Source organism: Pristiophorus japonicus, chromosome 10 (genome assembly GCF_044704955.1).
Source record: "Pristiophorus japonicus isolate sPriJap1 chromosome 10, sPriJap1.hap1, whole genome shotgun sequence".
Taxonomy (NCBI): Eukaryota; Metazoa; Chordata; class Chondrichthyes; family Pristiophoridae; genus Pristiophorus; species Pristiophorus japonicus.
Window position 1 is genome coordinate 156920358 of NC_091986.1, and position 22967 is coordinate 156943324.

At 44.1% G+C, this 22967-nt stretch overlaps 1 long non-coding RNA gene across 1 annotated transcript in view; it reads right to left on the bottom strand.

Moving 5' to 3' along the window:
• Positions 1-4912: 4912 nt before the first annotated feature.
• Positions 4913-22967, bottom strand: part of LOC139274836 (uncharacterized) — a 203408-nt gene continuing 185353 nt past the window's right edge. The window contains exons 4-6 of the long non-coding RNA XR_011595623.1: positions 7884-7965; positions 5219-5371; positions 4913-5008 (exon numbers count right to left, since the gene is read on the bottom strand). This is a non-coding gene — a long non-coding RNA (uncharacterized lncRNA). The remainder of the gene's footprint in view (positions 5009-5218; positions 5372-7883; positions 7966-22967) is intronic.

Sequence of the window (22967 nt, forward strand, 5' to 3'; positions counted from 1 at the left end):
CATGATCAGACTGGAATTCTAGAATACAATTACCTCACATAATTATAGTAAAAACTCTTTAGAATCATTTAAAATCATCTGCTTAAGCTCAACTTTGAAACTACTACAATATAATGGCGCAGAAATTCTGCTTTCTCCTTCCCGCAAGCGTTCGACTAGATTTTAGAGAAAATATGCACCCGCTCGAGTTCCCGATCCACAGGCCTCCTCTCCCTGCGTGTGCTCGTAGGGACGTCCGTAAGCTGGAGTTGGAGTCACATGGCTCTGGCCAGCCAATCAAGGTACAGTATTTTCTCATTCATAATAATGGGAACTCCGTAAGTTCCCATTATTATGAATGAGAAACCTCCCCAAACACCCAAAACATTAATAAAAAATAGAAAATATGCACTACATATTTAAGATTCATTTAAATTAAAGTTATTAATGTCATAAAAAAAATATTTTCCCGATTTTTAACAATAAAATATGTTTTCATAACTTTATTTGAACATGTTTTTGTGTGTTTTATGCGCCTGCGCAAGATTTTTGAGGACATTTTTCAGGCGCAAGATTTTTGAGGACATTTGCTGGGCTTGACAGATTGGAAAAGCCGGTTTTCAGCGTATGCACATTGCGCGCTGAAAGCCAGCTTTTCCGATGCCTTCCCGGGTCCGTAGAAACTTCGTACCCCATTATTTAAATACAGTTTGATCTATTATAAAGCGTACTTCTGTTTTATAAAAAAACCTTCACTGGCATAATTTGCTTGAACTTATTAAGGATTTACATTACTATAATATTCTTTTATGATGGGGATGTTTGCTTTAAAATTATCGAAATAAGTAGTATGGTAATTGTCTGGATAAATCAACAGGCAATTGGCTTCAGAAAAATAGATTGATACATTACAAAATTTTAATTAGGGCTAGAAATTTGGCAGGTTTGCGCCCAATTATCGCTGTTTTACCGCCGTTTTTGGGCGGAAAAGTAAATTTTTGGGTGGTAAACACGACGTACAAAATTTAGCGCTGAGGCAGAAAATTCTCCAGCGGTTATGCGTGGTAAATCTCCGCCAGCCCTTTTTTCCCGCCATTTTTATGACGGCAATCTGTGTGCCCCGCTATTGCCGCGGGCAGAAAATTCACCGATACCGCCATTTTTACGACCGGCCAAAAAACCCGCTGTGAAATCTCAAGTCTTACCTGCTCTGACTCACATCACACCCAGCGCTAACGATGCCATTTTGAAAAACGGAGCAGAAGTTCAGTGCAAAGAAGAATTTTGAGAGAAAGCTGCGTTTTACACACTGAGTTTTATGTGAGTTCATAGATCGTTTTAAGTCTATTTGAGGCTATTTGAGACTATATTGGAGGACATTTTGAGGACAGTTGAGGACATTTAAAAGAATGGGGGCTATAATATCGCTGCTAATAATGCTGGCTGCTTTTTCTATGCAGCATAGAGCTGGAAGAAGGCTTATTCAAGAGTATTATGAGCGTAATCAAAGAGGTTGCAGTTGTATGGGGAGGAGGTCGTACCCCCCCACGAGTTTACAGGGAACAGCGCTCATACCTGCAGCTGTCTGAGGCACAGTGCGTTCAAAGGCTGTGTTTTCAAAAAGAGCTGATCACAGAGATATGCCAGCTCATAAAGGCAGACCGACAGCCTACAGCGGCAACAGCACTGCACTGCCTATCGAGGTGAAGGTGACTGTGGCATTTGCTTTCTTTGCCTCCCGCTCCTTTCAGGCATCAGCAGAGGACATATGCTGCATCTCGCAGTTCATTACACATAGCTGCATTCGCTAGGTGACTACTGCACTGTACGCAAGCAGGATGGACTTTATAAAGTTCCCAATGACCAGGGAGGCACAGAATGAGAGGGCTGTAGGTTTTGCATGAATTGCTGGCTTCCCCAAGGTTCAGGGTGCCATTGACTGTTCGTACATCACTCTGCGAGTACCTTTAGAGGAGCTAGAGTTTTACTGAAACCAAAAAGGATTCCAATCGCTGAACATACAGATCGACTGCGACCATATGCAGGAAATCATGGCAGTCAATGCCCAGTTTCCAGGTAGCATTCGTGATGCTTTCATCTTGCGTGAGAGTACTATCTCGCGCACGTTCCAGCGCCAATCACAAGGCCAGAGCTGGATGGGGACAAAGGTTACGGCCTCGCCACCTGGCTCATGACCCTGCTCCGGAATGCTCAGACAGAAGCCGAGCATCGCCACAACAACAGCCATATAGCCACACGCAATATCGTCAAAAAGACATTCGGACTGCTCAAGCAGCGCTTCCAATGCCTGGACCACTCTGGAGGCTGCCTACAATATTCCCTTCAGCAGGTCGCTGAGTTCATTGTGGTGTGCTGCGTGCTACACAACTTAGCCATCATGAGGGGACAGGAATTACCAATGGGGACTGCAGGACCAGCTGAGGAGAGAGGGGAGGAGGAGGAGATGGAGAGGGAGGAGGAGGAGGACAAGGAGGAGGAGGAGGACGAGAAGCCTGGTGATAAACCCATGCCACCACCCCCACCATCACGACAGGGGGGCCTCATGGAGCTTTCAGCACTGCAAAAGTCTTACGATAACAGCTCATAATTCAATGCTTTGCTTGAACAGTGAAAGGCATGTTTCACTTTGCCTGCCCACTCTATCCCACCATGTTGATTATTCCCCCTCTTATTCTACAAATGAGACACTGCACAAAAATGGTTACGTTGAACAAAAGAATTTATAAAACATTGCTAAATTTATGAAACATTTGTACATTGTTGAAACTTGGTAAACTTTAATTGTGAAACTTAAATACATTTTTTACTTGAAACAATTTGTAAAACTTTTATAAAATAATCAAAACAAACAGCAACAACAACAACAACAATCCGCCCCCCACCCCCCCCGACACCGAACTATTTAACTGCGGCCACCTTTCCCCCTGATTTTAAACCCCACCCTCCCTCGCTTCTTGCCCCTACCTCTACCCGTGTTGGGACCGAGACGGTGTGCAGCAAGGAGCACAGGGCACTGCTGTTGTTGGGGAAGAGACAATGGAGACGCCATTGGATCCCTGGAGAAGCTCGGGGTATGGAAGCCCGGCTTCTGAGTCGGAAGGCTCTTGTTCTGCCTCCCCACTCACAGGTGCTGTCGGTCTGGGTGGTATGAATCTGGGGATTGCAGTGCCAAAAGTCGAGACCATCAATTGCTGCAGGGCATTGACAGCCTCAGTGTTCTCCCGGATCGCAACAGCAATCGGCGACATGTCCGCAGATTGTGTCGTAGGTTGTGCGGCAATGTTGCCGGAAATGCCACCCAGGGCCTGGAGGAGCTCTCGACCGAGGTCGATGCTCTCCCTTGACAGACCCACCACGTCCAGGTGTGCGTCGGCCTGTCTTTCAGCCGACTGGCTTTGCCAACTCAACATCCGCAGAGACGACATACAGGGTTCAACCCTGGGGGTGCGTTGCTGCACACGACTTGGACCCGCTGCCTCGGATGGGACAAAACCTGTAAGTGTGGCTTCCTCCAAAGAACTTGTGGCCACAGCTAAAAGACATGCTGACTGTATCGCTCTTTCCACCCCCACCACTGTAGGATTCACAAAATTCTGGGACCCCCTACTCAATGGACATGTGTCTGGAATTTAAAAGGGAACTGTGTTAGACTTTTGGAGGAGAAATGTTGACAGAAATATCTCACTATTAGGTGCCTTTGGTTTAAACTCGGGCCTTTTAGATTGAGTTTGGACATTTTAAATTGTATGCTGGGTCTGCATAGGGAAATGGGATCCTTATAGGGCTGCTAACCCATCTGGGAGGCAGGCCCCAGGGAGACATTAGCAATCTAACAAAAGCCCACTTACCAGGGGCCCAGATACATACATATTTTAATAGTTCTTAAAACGGCTATACAGAAAAACCCTGGCATCAGCAAAACACACAATGGACAGTATCAAGACGTGATTACATTCTAACAGCACCATTTGAAAACCCCATCAACACCTTTGGGAATCTTGTATTATGCTGATGCTCAATCAGCCCACCAAAATTCTCACAAAGGGATCACATTAGCATTGATCAGCCTGCCAAAATCACACAAAAGCAGCCATCAAAAATCAATTGTGCACCCGAGTTTTGGCGCGAAAGTTTAAGCAGCCTCTCAGGTATAACTGGGGGCCTTGCTGGTAGCTTGTGTGGTAACCTTTGGGCTGAGGAAACACTTTTGAGGAAACGTACCCAAGAACACTCTGGAAAAGCACTTGGACTCTGGGCTCTTTGACTCTGACTTTGAAACGTCTAACTTGCCACACGAGGTTACTGCAACGCAACAAGAAGAACCCAACAAGAAGCCTCGGAGTCACTGACAAACCAACAATCATCCAGCGCAGACTCAAGGAAAAAAACGTATTTACTATCAGAACGTCGACCAGTGCTAATACCGAAGACACCGCAACCAGCCAAAGAATCCACAAGATTGAGGCGAGAGAAAGCAGTGTGCAACTGGTCTAAACTGTGGAGAAATCCTTTGGTGAGCACAGTCCCTGCAAATTCAGAGCCTAACTTAGTTAGTGTAGTGGTGGGAGGTTTTTTTTTTCACTGCATAACCTCTGTACTTGTTGCGTATACGTTTTCCCCCTTTTTCTGTACATTTTGTTATATGCTATTAAGTCAATTAGTGTGGTGTGCCATTTTCTAAATAAAATATTTATTCTTGCACCAAACAGTTGTCTGTCTACATCTATCACATCCCCTAAATAACTCCAAGCCCTTGAACCAGGGAGTGGGACGATTCGAACCGTCAAGGTCAGAAAAGGCTGACAAACCCACCACCCACCTACACCACCCCCACCACCTCCTCCACCCCCACCAACAACAGCCCCCCCAATCTGCCCCGCTACAGCTTCATGATGTTATTCCTCCCATGGAGGGTCCTCAGCGCGCCCCTCATCTTCCTCTTTGACCCACACACGATGGGCTGAAGTGGAGGCTTGCATAGGACGATGTGGAGCCTCAGAATCCTCATCTGCAAAATAGATAACAACAGATGAGTGGTTAGCAGTAGAGGAGGGGGTAGGGTGACATGAGTAAGGTCACATAGTGCAGGCTTATTTGAAGGACCACCACTACTGCATTATATGTCGTCAAGAGACACTGCATGACGTTACCCGAACCCAAGTCCACAGACACTACATGACATGACCCCAACCCAGACCGGGGATTTTGCAGGACTTACCCTCAGATCTGAACAAGGGCTCAGCACCCACATGGGTAGTTGACCTCCCATGGACACTAATGCCATGTGTTCCTCCAGGTCAGTCAAGGCATATGTATTGGGTTGTCCACCGCCTGTCCGTCGCTGCTCGCGCCGATTATGTGACAGCTTTTTCTGCAAAAATGACATAGGAATGGTGACCAGAGTGCCTTTCTGCTCCTATGGCACACACAGATAGCCATCAAAGCACTTAAACCATACTGTGTGCATTTAATGCAGTCCTCTGGTTAATATCCCTGGAAGCTGCATGTGGTTCATGAAGAAGACATTGAAGTGCAGAAACATCTTTTAAGATCTCAGAAAGCAATCTTAATAATGTGTAATGATGTTTCATGGCAAATAACGTGCAACACTAAGCTTACCTACAGCAACACGTGTCAGATTTACAATTTAAGTAATCAAGGAGTGCATGAATAAAAATATTACTTACTCTCACGACCCTGCAATGGTTATTCCATCTCTTCCTGCATTGTTCGTAGCCCCTGGGAATGTCATCCACTGAGGACACCTCCTCAGCAACAGCGGTCCAAAATCTTTTACAATGGGTGGGGTGGATTTACCTCGACCCCGCCTATTAAACTCTCCCCATCTACTCTCAATAGCTTGTTATAAGTGCCTCATTCGCATCACAGCTAAATTTCCTGGCCCTCTGCCTGCTCTGATTAACATGCTGCATCTTCTCCTGTGTCTGAAAAATCAATGATTGAGAGCTGGGTGTACTGCGCATGCACGGGCGCATCCAGACACTTGACCAGAATCGCAGAAAAAAATTAAATCGGAAAAAAAAAATCGGTGAAAAAAAAACATTTGTGCATGCGCAGAAGGTCTGTTTTTTTTCATATCGCTGAATTTGGCTCCAGCGCACAAATTCCATCATGCAAGACCGGATTTTACCACTACCGCTATCGCTGGTCACTGTTTGGCGAATTTTGCGGCCTATCGTCATAGTGGTAGTCCGGCGGTAAAAAAAATCGAAATCCTCAAATATTGCCCAAAAACCGGTCATAGTGATATTTTCCGAAATTCTAGCCCTAAATCAGTTAGGTAATATTTGGTATTATCTTCTTTTAGTATTAGTGCGTATTCCTTATGCCTTGGAATAATATAACCTGGCAGAAGGTGTGTGAAATCTAGTTACCTGATGGACCATTAAATTGAAGCATCCAATCAATAGCCCGAAGGGAAATTTCAGTTTGTGGATTCAGCATATTGATTCTAAAGAAGTGACCTTCCATTCCCAGATTAGACTCTTACATTGGGGAACCAAATCAAGCTGAAAGTCTCAATTGATTTAGATTGGCCTATGCAAGTCTTCCTTTTTTTTTTAAATAGTCACTGCGATGTTCAATTACTTATCATTCAAAAAAATCTAGGCTGACACTCCAGTGCACTACGGAGGGAATCTTTTGGATGAGACGTTAAACCAAGGCCCTATCTGTCCTCTCAGCTGGATGTAAAAGATCCTATGGCACTACATCGAAGAAGAGCTGGGGAGTTATCCCTGGTGTCCTGGCCAATATTTATCCCTCAATCAACATCACTAAAACAAATTATCAGGTCATTATCACATTGCTGTTTGTGGGAGCTTGCTGTGCACAAATTGGCTGCAGCGTTTCCCACATTACAGTAGTGACAACACTTCAAAAAGTACTTAATTGGCTGTAAAGTGCTTTGGGAATTCCGGTGGTCATGAAAGGTGCCATATAAATGTAAGTCTTTGGGGTGAAATTCGGTATTGGTGTGTTCGGGGACAGTAACATTCAGGAGGCGTGAGGCTTAGTGCCAGGCGCGGAAGTCCCGCCCCTCCTGAAAAATTCAGGTTACCACCCCCGGAAGGAAGTGGAACAAGTGCTTTCTGGGTCGGTAATGGGTTGGTCGCCACAGCAACTGCCAAGTCCAAGGGGCCCTCCCCTCAATTAAAGGCAAGGGCTCACGTTGCCAGCTCTGCAAAAGAAAAAGGCACCTATCGGGACCACCAGGGAGCTGGGATTCCGCACGATCAGCCAGCACTCAAGCAGAGGAACCACATCAGGGGCGGCAACCACAAGATAAGTATTTTTTCATTTGCTATTGGCTACCTCGCCGTTAATTTTCACCCCTGTTGCGTCCCACCGCCCGATGCATGTCCCCTGCAGCTGTTGGTTTTATCGCGGGGCGCAGCTGCAGAGGGCGAAAGCCAATTTCAGGGACAGGGCACTAACTGGGCGATGCGCACGGCAATTATGTCACGATCTCTGGGCGCAGGAGATCGGGGTGCAACGCTGTAGCGCCGCCGCTAAACTCCCGCCAATACGGTGGGCGTCGTTGCCAGTGTCGTACCCGGGTGGTAGGGCATTTGCACCCCATTAGTGCCCCCAGAGGCACTAACGGTAGGTGCAAATGCACCGAATTTCTACCCCAAATTTCTTTCTTTTTTCTTCCGAGAAGTTAGCTTCAGATGCCCCGTCTGAAATCTAATACCAGGAACATAAGAACAGAAGTAGGCTATTTAGCCCCTTGAGCCTGTTCTTCCATTCAATTTGATCATGGCTGATCTGCGACCTAACTCCATATTCCTGCCTTTGCCCCAGATCACTTAATCCCTTTGGTTAACAAAAATCTATCACTCTTAAAATTAACAACTTACCTCGCATCAATTGCCATTCACGGAAGAGAGTTCCAAACTTCTACCACCTACATTACAACATATGTTCCGATGTTCCTAGGATCTGTGGAGAGAACAGATGAATTATCTTTATAGGTGTGACCGATTTGTCAGAAATGGAAGATATTACAGATGATTTTCTAATGGGGGCATTATGAGAGGCAGAAGAAGGTGTAACCACCAACTTGTTCCTTGAGCTGAGGGCTGTGATATTTTCAGTACTCACAGACACACACATAAGCCTTAAGATGGCAGAACATATCAGAACTCAACCTGTTCCCTTTATTATAAACAACACTGGCTACAGTGCCACAAGAGTCCACAGGTGGAGCTATATATATTACAACTTCTCCCTCCTTAATGAAGAAGTAATTATAACAAAATAAGCATCATACATAACTTGCATGGTTATACATAACAAAGGATATGGACTTATTTTGCCATATTTACAAATCAAGCTTAACTACTTGTTTCTGTTTCGAAGAGGATACCTTCACTCTCGAACAGAACCTTCCAAACATGGTGCCGAATTTAAACTCATTCAAGGCTGATTCTGAGGAAAATTTTCCTCCAGGGGATGCCCTTGATTTCCATTTGAACTCACTCTAACTTCAGACTGTTTGTCTGCCTGACTCGGACTCAGACTTAAATTCTGACTTTCTCTTGGATTTGTTTCCAGTACATTGGATGTAGGATATGCTACTGGTGTATCAAAACTATCTGATGAGTCAGAAATAATTGAATCATTCCCACATTCAACTACTTCCATGTCTATAGGTAAAATATGATCAATGTGAACAAACCTAACCTGTTCATGATAAAACATTTTGACCACATATTTTCACCACTCTTCCTGGTAACCACTTTAACGATTTATGGTGATGGTTCTTCACTCTCACCTTCTGATTTAATTTCACACTTCTCTCTTTTACTCTACCTCTATCATGATTCTCTTTCTGTCTTAATTGTGTCTCTTCTATGGGCTGTGCCAAGTTTGGTTTTAATAACGAGAATCTGGTTCGTGGCTGTCGTTTGAGAAACAACTCTGCTGGTGTTCTACCAGTAGTTGTGTGAGGAGTATTACGATACGTAATTAGAAAATTAGCCAATTTGTGTTCCAATGACAACTGTCATTTCTTTGGATTTGGATCCAACATCTGTTTGATGAGGGCACGTTTTACAATTTATACAGTGCGCTCTGCTGCACCATTTGAAGCAGGGTGGTATGGTGGAACCTTGGTATGTTTCATACCATTTTTGCTCGTGAACTGTGCAAATTCTTCTGAACGAAATTGTAGTCCATTATCAGAAACAATTTCTTCTCGGAGGCCAAATGAAGAAAATAATCTTCATAAAATGTCTAATGTTTTACTTGTTGTTATTTTCCACATTGGAAACACCTCGACCCACTTCGAATGGCTATCAATCACAATGAACAATTGTTGTCCTTCTAGCTCAGCAAAATCAATATGTAGCCTTTGCCACATCCTGGGAGGCCATTTCCATGGCTGTAATGGCACTGATGGTGGTTTCTTCCTTACCGATTGACATGTCGTATACTAACTGACGACATACTCTATATCTTTATCAAGACCTGGCCACCATAATAACTGTGCAAAACTCTTGGTCAAGCACATTCCCAGGTGCTGGTCATGGAGGTCTCCTAATAATTTGGACCTGAATTTATTTGGTATAACTATTCTTGCACCCCACATGATACAATCTTTATTGACTGATAATTCATTCCTACGAATGAAGAATGGATGAATATCTTTGTCTGTTACCTGATTTGGCCAGCCATTTGCAATATAATCATACACCTTTGACATAACTGGGTCACGTTTGATTGCTCTACCAATCTCTTCAGCTGTGACTGGCAGTTCATCAATGTATGAAAAATAAAACACTTCTTCCCTATCGGGTGTAACTTGTGATAGGGAAGGCAATGTAGACATAGCATCAGCATTACTGTGATCAGCTGATCGCCTATATTCAATATCATATGTATATGCTAATAAAATCAAAGCCCATCTCTGCATTCGGGCTGCAGCTAATGTTGGAACTCGGACTTTGGATGGAGGATTGCTGTCAGGAGCTTATGGTCCGCAATGATGGTAAACTTACGACCATACAAGCATTTGTGGAACTTCTTGACCCCAAAAATTAATGTCAAAGCTTCCCTTTCGATTTGCACATAATTACACTCACTGGCACTGAGAGTGCGTGAAGCGAAAGCAATTGGTCTCTCATCCCCATTACGTAATACATGAGAGATTACTGCCGCAACTCCATAAAGAGAGGCATCACATGCTAGCTTGATCTTCTTAGATACGTCAGTGAACTAACATGGTGCTCTCCACCAATTTGCTTTTACACTCCTTGAATGCTGTATCGCATTCTTCTGACCACTTCCAATGGACCTGTTTTTTCAATAGTTCATTCAGTGGATGTAATACTGTAGCCAAATTTGGTCGGAACTTCCTATAATAGTTCAAAAGACCCAAAAATGATCGAAGTTCAGTGGCATTCTTGGGAGTGAGTGCATTTCTGATTGCATCCAGCTTTCCCTTGGTTGGATGTAAACCATCTTTGTCTACTCTGTACCCTAAGTACTCCACTGAGTTTTGAAATAACTCACACTTGCGAGCAGACACTCGTACTCTGTGCTTCTCTAGCCGTTTGAGGCTGAAATTAGTATGTCATCTAAATAACATACTACCCCTTCAATACCTTGCAAAATCTGGTTCATCACCCCTTGGACTATGGCACGGGAAGAAGACACTCCAAATGGTAGCCTATTAAATTGATATAGGCCTAGATGAGTATTTATAGTTAAGCATGACTTGGACTCCTCATCTAGTTCAAGCTGTAAGTAGGCATTCGTAAGGTCCAGCTTTGAGAAGATTTGACCACCTGTCAGTGTTGTGAACAAATCTTCTACATTTGGCAATGTATTAGGGACATTACCCTCTAGAACCTGGTTTACCGTTACTTTATAATCACTGCACAATCTTACCTTACCATTGGACTAAGGTACAACAACAATGGGTGCAGACCAATTACATCGATCTATCTTAGAAATAATGTTCTCAGTCTCTCGTCTTTGTTCTTGCTCAACTTTCTCCTTGAGAGCATATGGTATGGAAAGTGGCTTGCAATAAACCGATCTAGCGTCCTTCTGTACCCTGACACTCGCCTTGAAGCCTTGGATCAGACTGCCTGTTTCGCAGAACACCTTTGGATAATTCTTGATGACGTCATCCTTTGATGCAAATCTCATTTCAATACGAAAAATCTCACTCCAATCCAGCTTCAGAGATCCCAACCAATTTCTTTCTAGTAAGGCAGGCTTGTCTCCTGCCACTACTAATAGAGGCAAGCTCTGAAATTGATCGTTGTATTTTACCGGTACGGTGATACGACCTACCACAGGAATGTTCTCTCCCGAGTAGCCTCGCAGCTCTATCTTGGATTTCTCCAATGGGAAATCACACAATTTATCGAGGTATAGCGTCTCCAGTACTACACTCACGGATGCACCAGTGTCGATTTCCATGGGTATCTTGGTTCCTGCAACATCTATGTGGATTATGATACTTTTCGAATCGCTGTTTGTTAATTTCATGCTCCTGATGATGTTTAGCTCTAAAATCTCCTCGTCCTGTTGTTTTTCTTCAATGCTGTGTAGTCTCTGGGAATTTCTACTGATAGCTTTGAAAGCTGGTTTACCCTTCAGTCGGCATGCCTTTGCAAGAATGCCCAGTTTTCCTGCAGATGAAACATTCTGTCTTCACATATGGACAACTTTGAGCAATGTGTTGTCCCAGGCACTGATAGCAGGACTTCAATGCTCTGCTACCATTGCCAGGTTCTGAGACTTTGGGGCCCGACTGCCTTTTACTTTTAACCTGCAGGCGATTCACCTCGGTTGTCTGATGACTGAAAATAATATGAAATTCTCAGGAATATTGGTCGGCCATGTTCATTGACATAGCTGTCTGACAAGCTAAATCAAAAGTCAAGTTAGGAGTTGTCAATAACTTTCTTCTGATCGCATCATTTTTCATCCCACAAACACAGTGGTCACGCAATGCTCGGTCCTGAAAGTTTCCAAAATTATAGTATTCCAAAAGTATTCCAAAAGTGAATAGATAGCTTTTTTAATGCTACAATATGCTCACTGATATTTTCTTCAGTTAACTGATCTCGTATTCCGAAACGATAACTTTCAGCAATTTCCAGGGGCACCCGGTTATGGTATTCATCATTGGGGACTTTGATGATATTATTTGCGGTGAAAAACATTTCTAACCGCTCCACATATGTTCTGAAACTTTCACAGTCGTGCTGAAACTCCCCCAAATGTCCTATTATTCCCATAGGCACAGTCATCTGGACTCTGGCAGTTCAAAAAAGTGTGTTTGTAATTTACCTCAGATTTGTAGCTGTTAATCAAAACAGAGAAGCTCTCAAAATCTCTCTGTCGGTTGGCTGAATCCTCCACCGACAAAAATTTCAGCTTTTTTTCCCCGATAATTCCAGCCTTGTCGCCATTGTGATATTTTCAGTAGCTCACAGAAACACACACAGCCTTAAGATGGCAGAACATACTGGAACTCACCAGTCAGGTGACCTGTTCCTTTTATTATAAACAGCACTGGCTGCAGTGCCACAGGAATCCACAGGTGGAGCTACATATATTACAAGGATCAAAAATGGAGAGGTACTCATCAAGGAGAGAGAAGCAATCAGTGCCTGCTGGAAGGAGCACGTTGAGCAAACTGTTGTATCAGGCAGCGATAGCAGGACTTCAATGCTCTGTTACCATTGGAAGGAAGGTAGTGCAGGGGTCCCCTGCGGTCATCCCCCTCCAAAACAGATACACTGTTGGGGGGAATGACTCATCAGGGGAAGGCAGCAGCAGCCAAGTTCATGACACCATGAGTGGTTCTGCTGCACAGTTGGGCAGGAAGAAGAGTGGGAGAACTATAGTGGTAGGGGATTCTATTGTAAGGGGAATAGATAGGCGTTTCTGCGGCTGCGATCGAGACTCCGGGATGGTATGTTGCCTCACTGGTGCAAAGGTCAAGGATGTCTCAGAGCAACTGCAGGACATTTTGGAGGGGGAGGGTAAACAGCCAGTTGTCGTGGTACATATAGGTACCAACGATATAGGTAAAAAATGGGATGAGGTCCTATGAGACGACTTTAGGGAGCTAGGAGTTAAATTAAAAAGTAGGACCTCAAAAATAGTAATCTCAGGATTGCTATCAGTGCCACATGCTAGTCAGAGTAGGAATCGCAGGATAGCTCAGATGAATATGTGGCTTGAGCAGTGTTGCAGAAGGGAGGGATTCAAATTCCTGGGACATTGGAACCGGTTCTGGGGGAGGTGGGACCAGTACAAATCGGACGGTCTGCACCTGGGCAGAACCGGAACCAATGTCCGAGGAGGAGTGTTTGCTAGTGCTGTTGGGTACGAGTTAAACTAATATGGCAGGGGGATGAGAACCTATGCAGGGAGACAGAGGGAAACAAAATGGAGACAGAAGCAAAAGATAGAAAGAAGAAAAGAAAATGTGGAGGGCAGAGAAACCCACGGCAAAAATCAAAAACGGCCACATTACAGCAAAAGTCTAAAGGGACAAAGTGTGTTAAAAAGACAAGCCTGAAGGCTCTGTGCTTCAATGCAAAGAGTATTCGTAATAAGGTGGACAAATTAACTGCGCAGGCAGCTATTAATGAATATGATACAATTGGGATTACGGAGACATGGCTCCAGGGTGATCAAGGCTGGGAACTCAACATCCAGGGATATTCAACATTCAGGAAGGATAGAAAGAAAGGAAAAGGAGGTGGGTAGCATTGCTGGTTAAAGAGGAAATTAACGCAATAGTAAGGAAGGACATTAGCTTGGATGATGTGGAATCTGTATGAGTAGAGCTGCGGAATACCAAAGGGCAGAAAGTAAATGTTGGTCCCTTAGAAGATGAGAAGGGGGATTTAATAATGGGAAATGTGTAAATGGCTGAGACCTTAAACAATTATTTTGCTTCGGTCTTCACAGTGGAAGACACAAAAACCATGCCAAAAATTGCTGGTCACGGGAATGTGGGAAGGGAGGACCTTGAGATAATCACTATCACTAGTGGGGGTAATGCTGGACAGGCTAATGGGACTCAAGGTAGACAAGTCCCCTGGTCCTGATGAAATGCATCCCAGGGTATTAAAAGAGATGGCGGCAGTTATAGCAGATGCATTCGTTATAATCTACCAAAATTCTCTGGATTCTGGGGAGGTACCAGCGGATTGGAAAGCAGCTAATGTAACACCTCTGTTTAAAAAAGGAGGCAGACAAAAGGCAGGTAACTATAGGCCGGTTAGTTTAACATCTGTAGTGGGGAAAATGCTTGAAGCTATCATTAAGGAAGAAATAGCGGGACATCTAGATAGGAATAGTGCAATCAAGCAAACGCAACATGGATTCATGAAGGGGAAATCATGTTTAACTAATTTGCTGGAATTCTTTGAGGATATAACGAGCATGGTGGATAGAGGTGCACCGATGGATGTGATGTATTTAGATTTCCAAAAGGCATTCGATAAGGTGCCACACAAAAGGTTACTGCAGAAGATAAAGGTACACGGAGTCAGAGGAAATGTATTAGCATGGATCGAGAATTGGCTGGCTAACTGAAAGCAGAGAGTCATGATAAATGGGTCCTTTTCGGGTTGGAAATTGATGGTTAGTGGTGTGCCACAGGGATCGGTGCTTTGACCACAACTGTTTACAATATACATAGATGACCTGGAAGAGGGGACAGAGTGTAGTGTAACAAAATTTGCAGATGATACAAAGATTAGTGGTAAAGTGGGTTGTGTAGAGGACACAGAAAGGCTGCAAAGAGATTTAGATAGATTAAGCAAATGGGCTAAGGTTTGGCAGATGGAATACAATGTTGGAAAGTGTGAGGTCATCCACCTTGGGGAAAAAAAAACAGTAAAAGGGAATATTATTTGAATGGGGAGAAATTACAACATGCTGAGGTGCAGAGGGACCTGATCCCAAAAAGTTAGTTTGCAGGTGCAGCAGGTAATCAGGAAGGCGAATGGAATGTTGGCCTTCATTGCGAGAGGGATGGAGTACAAAAGCAGGGAGGTCCTGCTGCAACTGTACAGGGTATTAGTGAGGCCGCACCTGGAGTACTGCGTGCAGTTTTGGTCACCTAACTTAAGGAAGGATATACTAGCTTTGGAGGGGGTACAGAGACGATTCACTAGGCTGATTCCGGAGATGAGGGGGTTACCTTATGATGATAGATTGAGTAGCCTGGGTCATTACTCGTTGGAGTTCAGCAGGATGAGGGGTGATCTTATGGAAACATTTAAAATAATAAAAGGGATAGACAAGATAGAGGCAGAGAGGTTGTTTCCACTGGTCGGGGAGAATAGAACTAGGGGGCACAGCCTCAAAATAAGGGGGAACCAATTTAAAACTGAGTTGAGAAGGAATTTCTTCTCCCAGAGGGTTGTGAATCTGTGGAATTCTCTGCCCAAGGAAGCAGTTGAGGCTAGCTCATTGAATGTATTCAAATCACAGATAGATAGATTTTTAACCAATAAGGGAATTAAGGGTTATGGGGAGCAGGTGGGTAAGTGGAGCTGAGTGCATGGCCAGATCAGCCATGATCTTGTTGAATGGCGGAGCAGGTTCGAGGGGCTAAATGGCCTACTCCTGTTCCTAATTCTTATGTAAAATGCTAGTGGGAGTTGTGTACAGACCACCAACCAGTAGTAGTGAGATTGGGAACAACATCAAACAAGAAATAAGGGATCCGTGCAATAAAGGTACAGCAGTAATCATGAGCGACTTTAATCTACATATAGATTGGGCTAACCAAACTGGTAGCAGTACAGTGGAGGAGGATTTCCTGGAGTGTATTAGGGATGGATCAATATGTCGAGGAACCAACTAGAGGGCTGGCCATCCTAGACTGGGTGATGTGTAACGAGAAAGGACTAATTTGCAATCTTGTTGTGCAAGGCCCCTTGGGGAAGAGTGACCATAATATGGTAGAATTCTTTATTAAGATGGAGAGTGACACAGTTAATTTAGAGACTAGGGTCCTGAACTGAAGGAAAGGTAACTTCGATGGTATGAGACGTGAATTGGCTAGAATAGACTGGCGAATTATACTTAAAGGGTTGACCATGGATAGGCAATGGCAAACACGTAAAGATCACACGGATGAACTTCAACAATTGTACATCCCTGTCTAGAGTAAAAATAAAACGGGGAAGGTGGCTCAACTGTGGCTAACAAGGGAAATTAGTAATAGTGTTGAATCCAAGGAAGAGGCATATAAATTATCCAGAAAAAGCAGCAAACCTGAGGACTAGAAGAAATTTAGAATTCAGCAGAGGACGACAAAGGGTTTAATTAGGAGGGGGAAAATATAGTATGAGAGGAAGCTTGCTGGGAACATAAAAACTGTCTGCAAAAGCTTCTATACATATGTGAAGAGAAAAAGATTAGTGAAGACAAACGTCGGTCACTTGCATTCAGAATCAGGTGAATTTATAATGGGGAAGAAAGAAATGGCAGACCAATTGAACAAATACTTTGGTTCTGTCTTCACGAAGGAAGACACAAATAACGTTCTGGAAATACTAGGGGATCGAGGGTCTAGCGAGAAGGAGGAACTGAAGGAAATCCTTAATAGTCAGGAAATTGTGTTTGGGAAATTGATGGCATTGAAGTCCGATAAATCCCCAGGGCCTGATAGTCTGCATCCCAGAGTACTCACGGAAGTAGCCCTAGAAATAGTTGATCCATTGGTGGTCATTTTCCAACAGTTTATCGACTTTGGATCAGTTCCTATGGACTGGAGGGTAGTTAATGTAACACCACTTTTTGAAAAAGGAGGGAGAGAGAAAACGGGGAATTACAGACCGGTTAGCCTGACAACAGTAGTGGGGAAAATGTTGAAATCAATTATTAAAGATGAAATAGCAACGTATTTGGAAAGCAGTAACAAGATCGGTCCAAGTCAGCATGGATTTACGAAAGGGAAATCATGCTTGACAAATCTTCTCGAATTTTTTGAGGATGTAACTAGTGGAGTGGACAAGGGAGAACCAGTGGATGTGGTGTATTTGGACTTTCAAAAGGATTTTGACAAGGTCCCACACAAGAGATGAGTGTGCAAAATTAAAGCACATGTTATTGGGGGTAATGTATTGACGTGGATAGAGAACTAGTTGGCAGACAGGAAGCAGAGAGTCGGGATAAACGAATCCTTTTCAGAATGGCAGGCAGTGACTAGTGGGGTGCCGCAGGGCTCAGTGCTGGGACTCCAGCTCTTTACAATATACATCAATAATTTAGATGAAGGAATTGATTGTAATATCTCCAAGTTTGCAGATGACACTAAGCTGGGTGGTGGTGTGAGCTGTGAGGACGATGCTAAGAGGCTGCAGGGTGACTTGGACAGGTTAGGTGAGTGGGTAAATGCATGGCAGATGCAGTATAATGTGGATAAATGTGAATGGGAGGTTATCCACTTTGGTGGCAAAAACACGAAGGCAGAATATCATCTGAATGGTGGCAGATTAGGAAAAGGGGATGTGCAATGAGACCTGGGTGTCATGGTACATCAGTCATTAAAGGTTGGAATGCAGGTGCAGCAGGTGGTGGAGAAGTCAAATGGTATGTTGGCCTTCATAGCTAGGGGATTTGAGTATAGGAGCAGGGAGGTCCTGCTGCACCTTTACAGGGCCTTGGTGAGGCCTCACCTGGAATATTGTGTTCAGTTTTGGTCTCCTAATCTGAGGAAGGACGTTCTTGCTATTGAGGGAGTGCAGCGAATGTTCACCAGACTGATTCTCGGGATGGCAGGACTGACATATGAGGAGAGACTGGATCGACTGGGCCTGTATTCACTGGTGTTCAGAAGAATGAGAGGGGATCTCATAGAAACATATAAAATTCTGATGGGACTGGACAGGTTAGATTCAGGAAGAATGTTCGCGATGTTGGGGGAGTCCAGAACCAGGGGACACAGTCTAAGGATAAGGGGTAAGCCATTTAGGACTGAGATGAGGAGAAACTTCTTCATTCTGAGAGTTGTTAACCTGTGGAATTCCCTGCCGCAGAGAATTGTTGATGCCAGTTTGTTAGATATATTCAAGAGGAAGTTGGATATGGCCCTTGTGACTAAAGCGATGAAAGGGTATGGAGAGAAAGCAGGAAAGGGGTACTGAGGTGAATGATCAGCCATGATCTTGTTGAATGGTGGTGCAAGCTCGAAGGGCCGAATGGCCTACTTCTACACCTATTTTCTATGATTCTATGTCTTTGTTTCTATGTTTCGAATATCTCGGCTCCATCACGCAGCATGCTACCCGCCAGCAACTCAGAACAGCGCCAGCCCGGCATGAGGTTGAAAAGACCATCCAGCAACTGAAGAACAACAAGGCCTCAGGAGCAGATGGAATCCCCGCCGAAGCATTAAGCATGGCGGAGAAGCACTATTGGTATGAATCCATTAACTCATTTCTCTTATTTGGAAGGAGGACAGCATGCCAGGGGATCAGAGAGACGCTGTAACCGTGACCATCTTCAAGAAAGGTGACAAGTCCGATTGCGGTAATTCAGAGGAGTTTCCCTGCTGTCTGCCACAGGGAAAGTCATTGCAAGAATCCTCCTCAATCGCCTTCTCCCAGTGGCTGAAGAGCTCCTCCCAGAGTCGCAATGTGATTCCGCCCATTAAAGGGCACAATGGACATGATCTTACCATGCGTCGAATGGAAGAAAAATGCAGGGAGCAGTACCAAACTCTGTGCATGCCCCTATTTAGAAAAGGAGGCAGACAAAAAGCAGAAAACTATAGACCAGTTAACTTAACATCTGTGGTTGGGAAAATGTTAGCGTCCATTGTTAAAGTAGCAATAGCAGGACATTTGGAAAAGCAAAATTTGGTCAGGCAGAGTCAGCATGGATTTATGAAGGGGAAGTCATATTTGACAAATTTGCTGGAGTTCTTTGAGGATGTAACGAACAGGGTGGATAAAGGGGAACCAGTGGATGTGGTGCATTTGGGCTTCCAGAAGGCATTTGACAAGGTGCCACATAAAAGATTACTGCACAATATAAAAGTTCACGGGCTTGGGGTAATATAGAGGATTGGTTAACTAATAGAAAACAGAGAGTCGGGATAAATGGTTCATTCTTTGGTTGATAACCAGTAACTAGTGGGGTGCCGCAGGGATCAGTGCTGGGACCCCAACTATTTACAATCTATATAAACGACTTGGAAGAAGGGACTGAGTGTAACATAGCCAAGTTTGCTGACAATACAAAGATGGGAGGAAAAGCAATGTGTGAGGAGGACACCAAAAATCTGCAAAAGGACATCGACAGGCTGAGTGAGTGGGCAAAAATTTGGCAGATGGAGTATAATGTTGGAACGTGTGAGGTCATGCATTTTGGCAGAAAAAAATCAAAGAGCAAGTTATTATTTAAATGGAGAAAGATTGCAAAGTGCCGCAGTACAGCGGGACCAGGGGGTACTTGTGCATGAAACACAAAAGGATAATATGCAGGTATAGCAAGTGATCAGGTCGGCCAATGGTATCTTGGCCTTTGTTACAAAAGGGATGGAGTATAAAAGCAGGGAAGTCTTGCTACAGCTATATAAGGTATTGGTGAGGCCACACCTGGAATTCTGCGTGTAGTTTTGGTTTCCATATTTACGAAAGGGTATACAGGCAACTCTCGATTATCCGGGTCCCTCGGGAATCGGGCTATTCTGGGTAAACAATTTTACTGCTCGGGCGAGTGCACATCTCAGAGCTGAAATTTGAAGGTGATAGAACCAACCACGAAGACTTAGTTCGTGTTATTATAGCGTGAAGGTAATAAAATACATGACAATGGATTCATATCGTCTGTGTTAGTTATGTTTTATTTTTAAATGCCCCTGAAATTTGACTGTTCAGTACTTGGCGAGAATGTTTGGGTCCCAAATTTGATCCGCGGTCTTTCACATGGAGAGAAAGTAAAACCACGGAGAAGGACACGGTGAAGCCTATTGTGTTGGAAGCGGATATTTTTAAACTCTCTGGAGTGGGAACATTCAATAAATAATTCATTGCACCCAGGGCTGTAAGAGCGCGTTAAAGACCAAAAATGAATAGTTTGGACAGGAGCTTTGCGCTGCATTCTGTTGCACTTGGGATCAGCTTGTTATCCGGTGCTGAGATTAGAAAAACAGCGAAAGGTCCATCTCGGTGCAGCTGTACACGGGACACTATCATGTGTATCGGAACTTCATCTATCTCAAGGATCCCCCCCAATGATTTAACCTCCCTGTAAATAACCAGAACCGACTGCAGTATATGTTTTATTTTTCATCTGTTCCTGACGGGGGACGAAGTGACAACCCTCATTAATGATCTTATAGATTGGTGGTGCAGGCTCGAAGGCCGAAATGCCTACTCCTGCACCTATTTTCTATGTTTCTATGTTTCTATGTCAGCTGGTATTCACTTGTGCGACAGTTTTTAAAAGTGCCGTTGCAGCGGGTTCTCTGTTAGATCCGTGTACGGATAATCGAGAGTTGCTTGTACATGCTTTGCAGGCATTTCAGAGAAGGTTCACTCGGTTGATTCTGGGGATGAGGGGGTTGACTTATGAGGAAAGGTTGAGTAGGTTGGGCCTCTACTCATTGGAATTCAGAAGAATGCGAGGTGATCTTATCGAAATGTATAAGATTATGAGGGGGCTGGACAAGGTGGATGCAGAGAGGATGTTTCCACTGATGGAGGAGACTAGAACTGGAGGGCATGATCTTAGAATAAGGGGCTGCCCATTTAAAACAGAGCTGAGGAGAAATTTCTTCTCTCAGACGGTTGTTAATCTGTGGAATTCGCTGCCTCAGAGAGCTGTGGAAGCTGGAACATTGAATAAATTTAAGACAGAAATAGACGATAAGGGGATAAGGGGTTATGGGGAGTGGGCGGGGAAGTGGAGCTGAGACCATGATCAGATCAGCCATGATCTTATTAACTGGTGGAGCAGGCTCGAGGGGCCGTATGACCTACTCCTGCTCCTATTTCTTATATTCTTATGTTCTTATGTTCTTATGGCCTTCTTTGACCTCAAAAAGGCTTTCGACACTGTCAACCGGGAGGGATTATGGAGTGTCCTCCTCAAATTCGGCTGCCCTCAAAAGTTCGCCATGATCCTCTGCCTGCTTCACGATGACATGCAAGCTATGATCCTGACTAACGGATCCACCACAGTCTCAATTCACGTGCGGACCAGGGTCAAGCAAGGCTGTGTCATCGCCCCAACGTTCTTCTCGATCTTCGGAAATTAACGCAATAGTAAGGAAGGACATTAGCTTGGATGATGTAGAATCTGTATGGGTGGAGCTGTGGAATACCAAGGGGCAGAAAATGCTAGTGGGAATTGTGTACAGACCACCAAACATAGTAGTGTGGATGGGGACAGCATCAAACAAGAAATTAGGGATGCGTGCAATAAAGGTACAACAGTTTTCATGGCGACTTTAATTTACATAGAGATTAGGCGATCCAAACTGGTAGCAATACGGTGGAGGAGGATTTCCTGGAGTGTATTAGGGATGGTTTTCTGGACCAATATGTCGAGGAACCAACTAGAGGGCTGGCCATCCTAGACTGGGTGATGTGTAATGAGAAAGGACTAATTCGCAATCTTGTTGGGTGAGGCCCCTTGGGGAAGAGTGACCATAATATGGCAGACTTCGTTATTAAGATGGAGAGTGACACAGTTAATTCAGAGACGAGGGTCCTGAACTGAAGGAAAAGTAACTTCGATGGTATGAGACGTGAATTGGCTAGAATAGACTGGTGAATGATATTTAAAGGGTTGACGGTGGATAGGCAATGGCAAACATGTAAAGATCACATGGATGAACTTCAACAATTGTACATTGCAAAAATAAAACGGGGAAGGTGGCTCAACTGTGGCTAACAAGGGAAATTAAGGATAGTGTTAAATCCAAGGAAGAGGCATATAAATTGGCCAGCCAACCTGAGGACTGGGAGAAATTTAGAATTCAACAGAGGAGGACAAAGGGTTTAATTAGGAGGGAGAAAATAGAGTATGAGAGGAAGCTTCCTGGGAATATAAAAACTGACTGCAAAAGCTTCTATAGATATGTGAAGAGAAAAAGATTAGTGAAGACAAACGTAGGTCCCTTGCAGTCAGATTTTTAAAAAAGGAGAGAGAAAGCAGGGAATTATAGACCGGTCAGCCTGACCTCAGTAGTGGGTAAAATGATGGAATCAATTATTAAGGATGTCATAGCAGCGCATTTGGAAAATGGTGACATGATAGGTCCAAGTCAGCATGGATTTGTGAAAGGGAAATCATGCTTGACAAATCTTCTCGAATTTTTTGAGGATGTTTCCAGTAAAGTGGACAAAGGAGAACCAGTTGATTTGGTATATTTGGACTTTCAAAAGGCTTTCGACAAGGTCCCACACAAGAGATTAATGTGCAAAGTTAAAGCACATGGGATTGGGGTTAGTGTGCTGACGTGGATTGAGAACTGGTTGTCAGACAGGAAGCAAAGAGTAGGAGTAAATGGGTACTTTTCAGAATGGCAGGCAGTGACTAGTGGGGTACCGCAAGGTTCTGTGCTGGGGCCCCAGCTGTTTACATTGTACATTAATGATTTAGACGAGGGGATTAAATGTAGTATCTCCAAATTTGCGGATGACACTAAGTTGGGTGGCAGTGTGAGCTGCGAGGAGGATGTTATGAGGCTGCAGAGAGACTTGGATAGGTTAGGTGAGTGGGCAAATGAATGGCAGATGAAGTATAATGTGGATAAATGTGAGGTTATCCACTTTGGTGGTAAAAACAGAGAGACAGACTATTATCTGAATGGTGACAGATTAGGAAAAGGGAAGGTGCAACGAGACCTGGGTGTCATGGTACATCAGTCATTGAAGGTTGGCATGCAGGTACAGCAGGCAGTTAAGAAAGCAAATGGCATGTTGGCCTTCATAGCG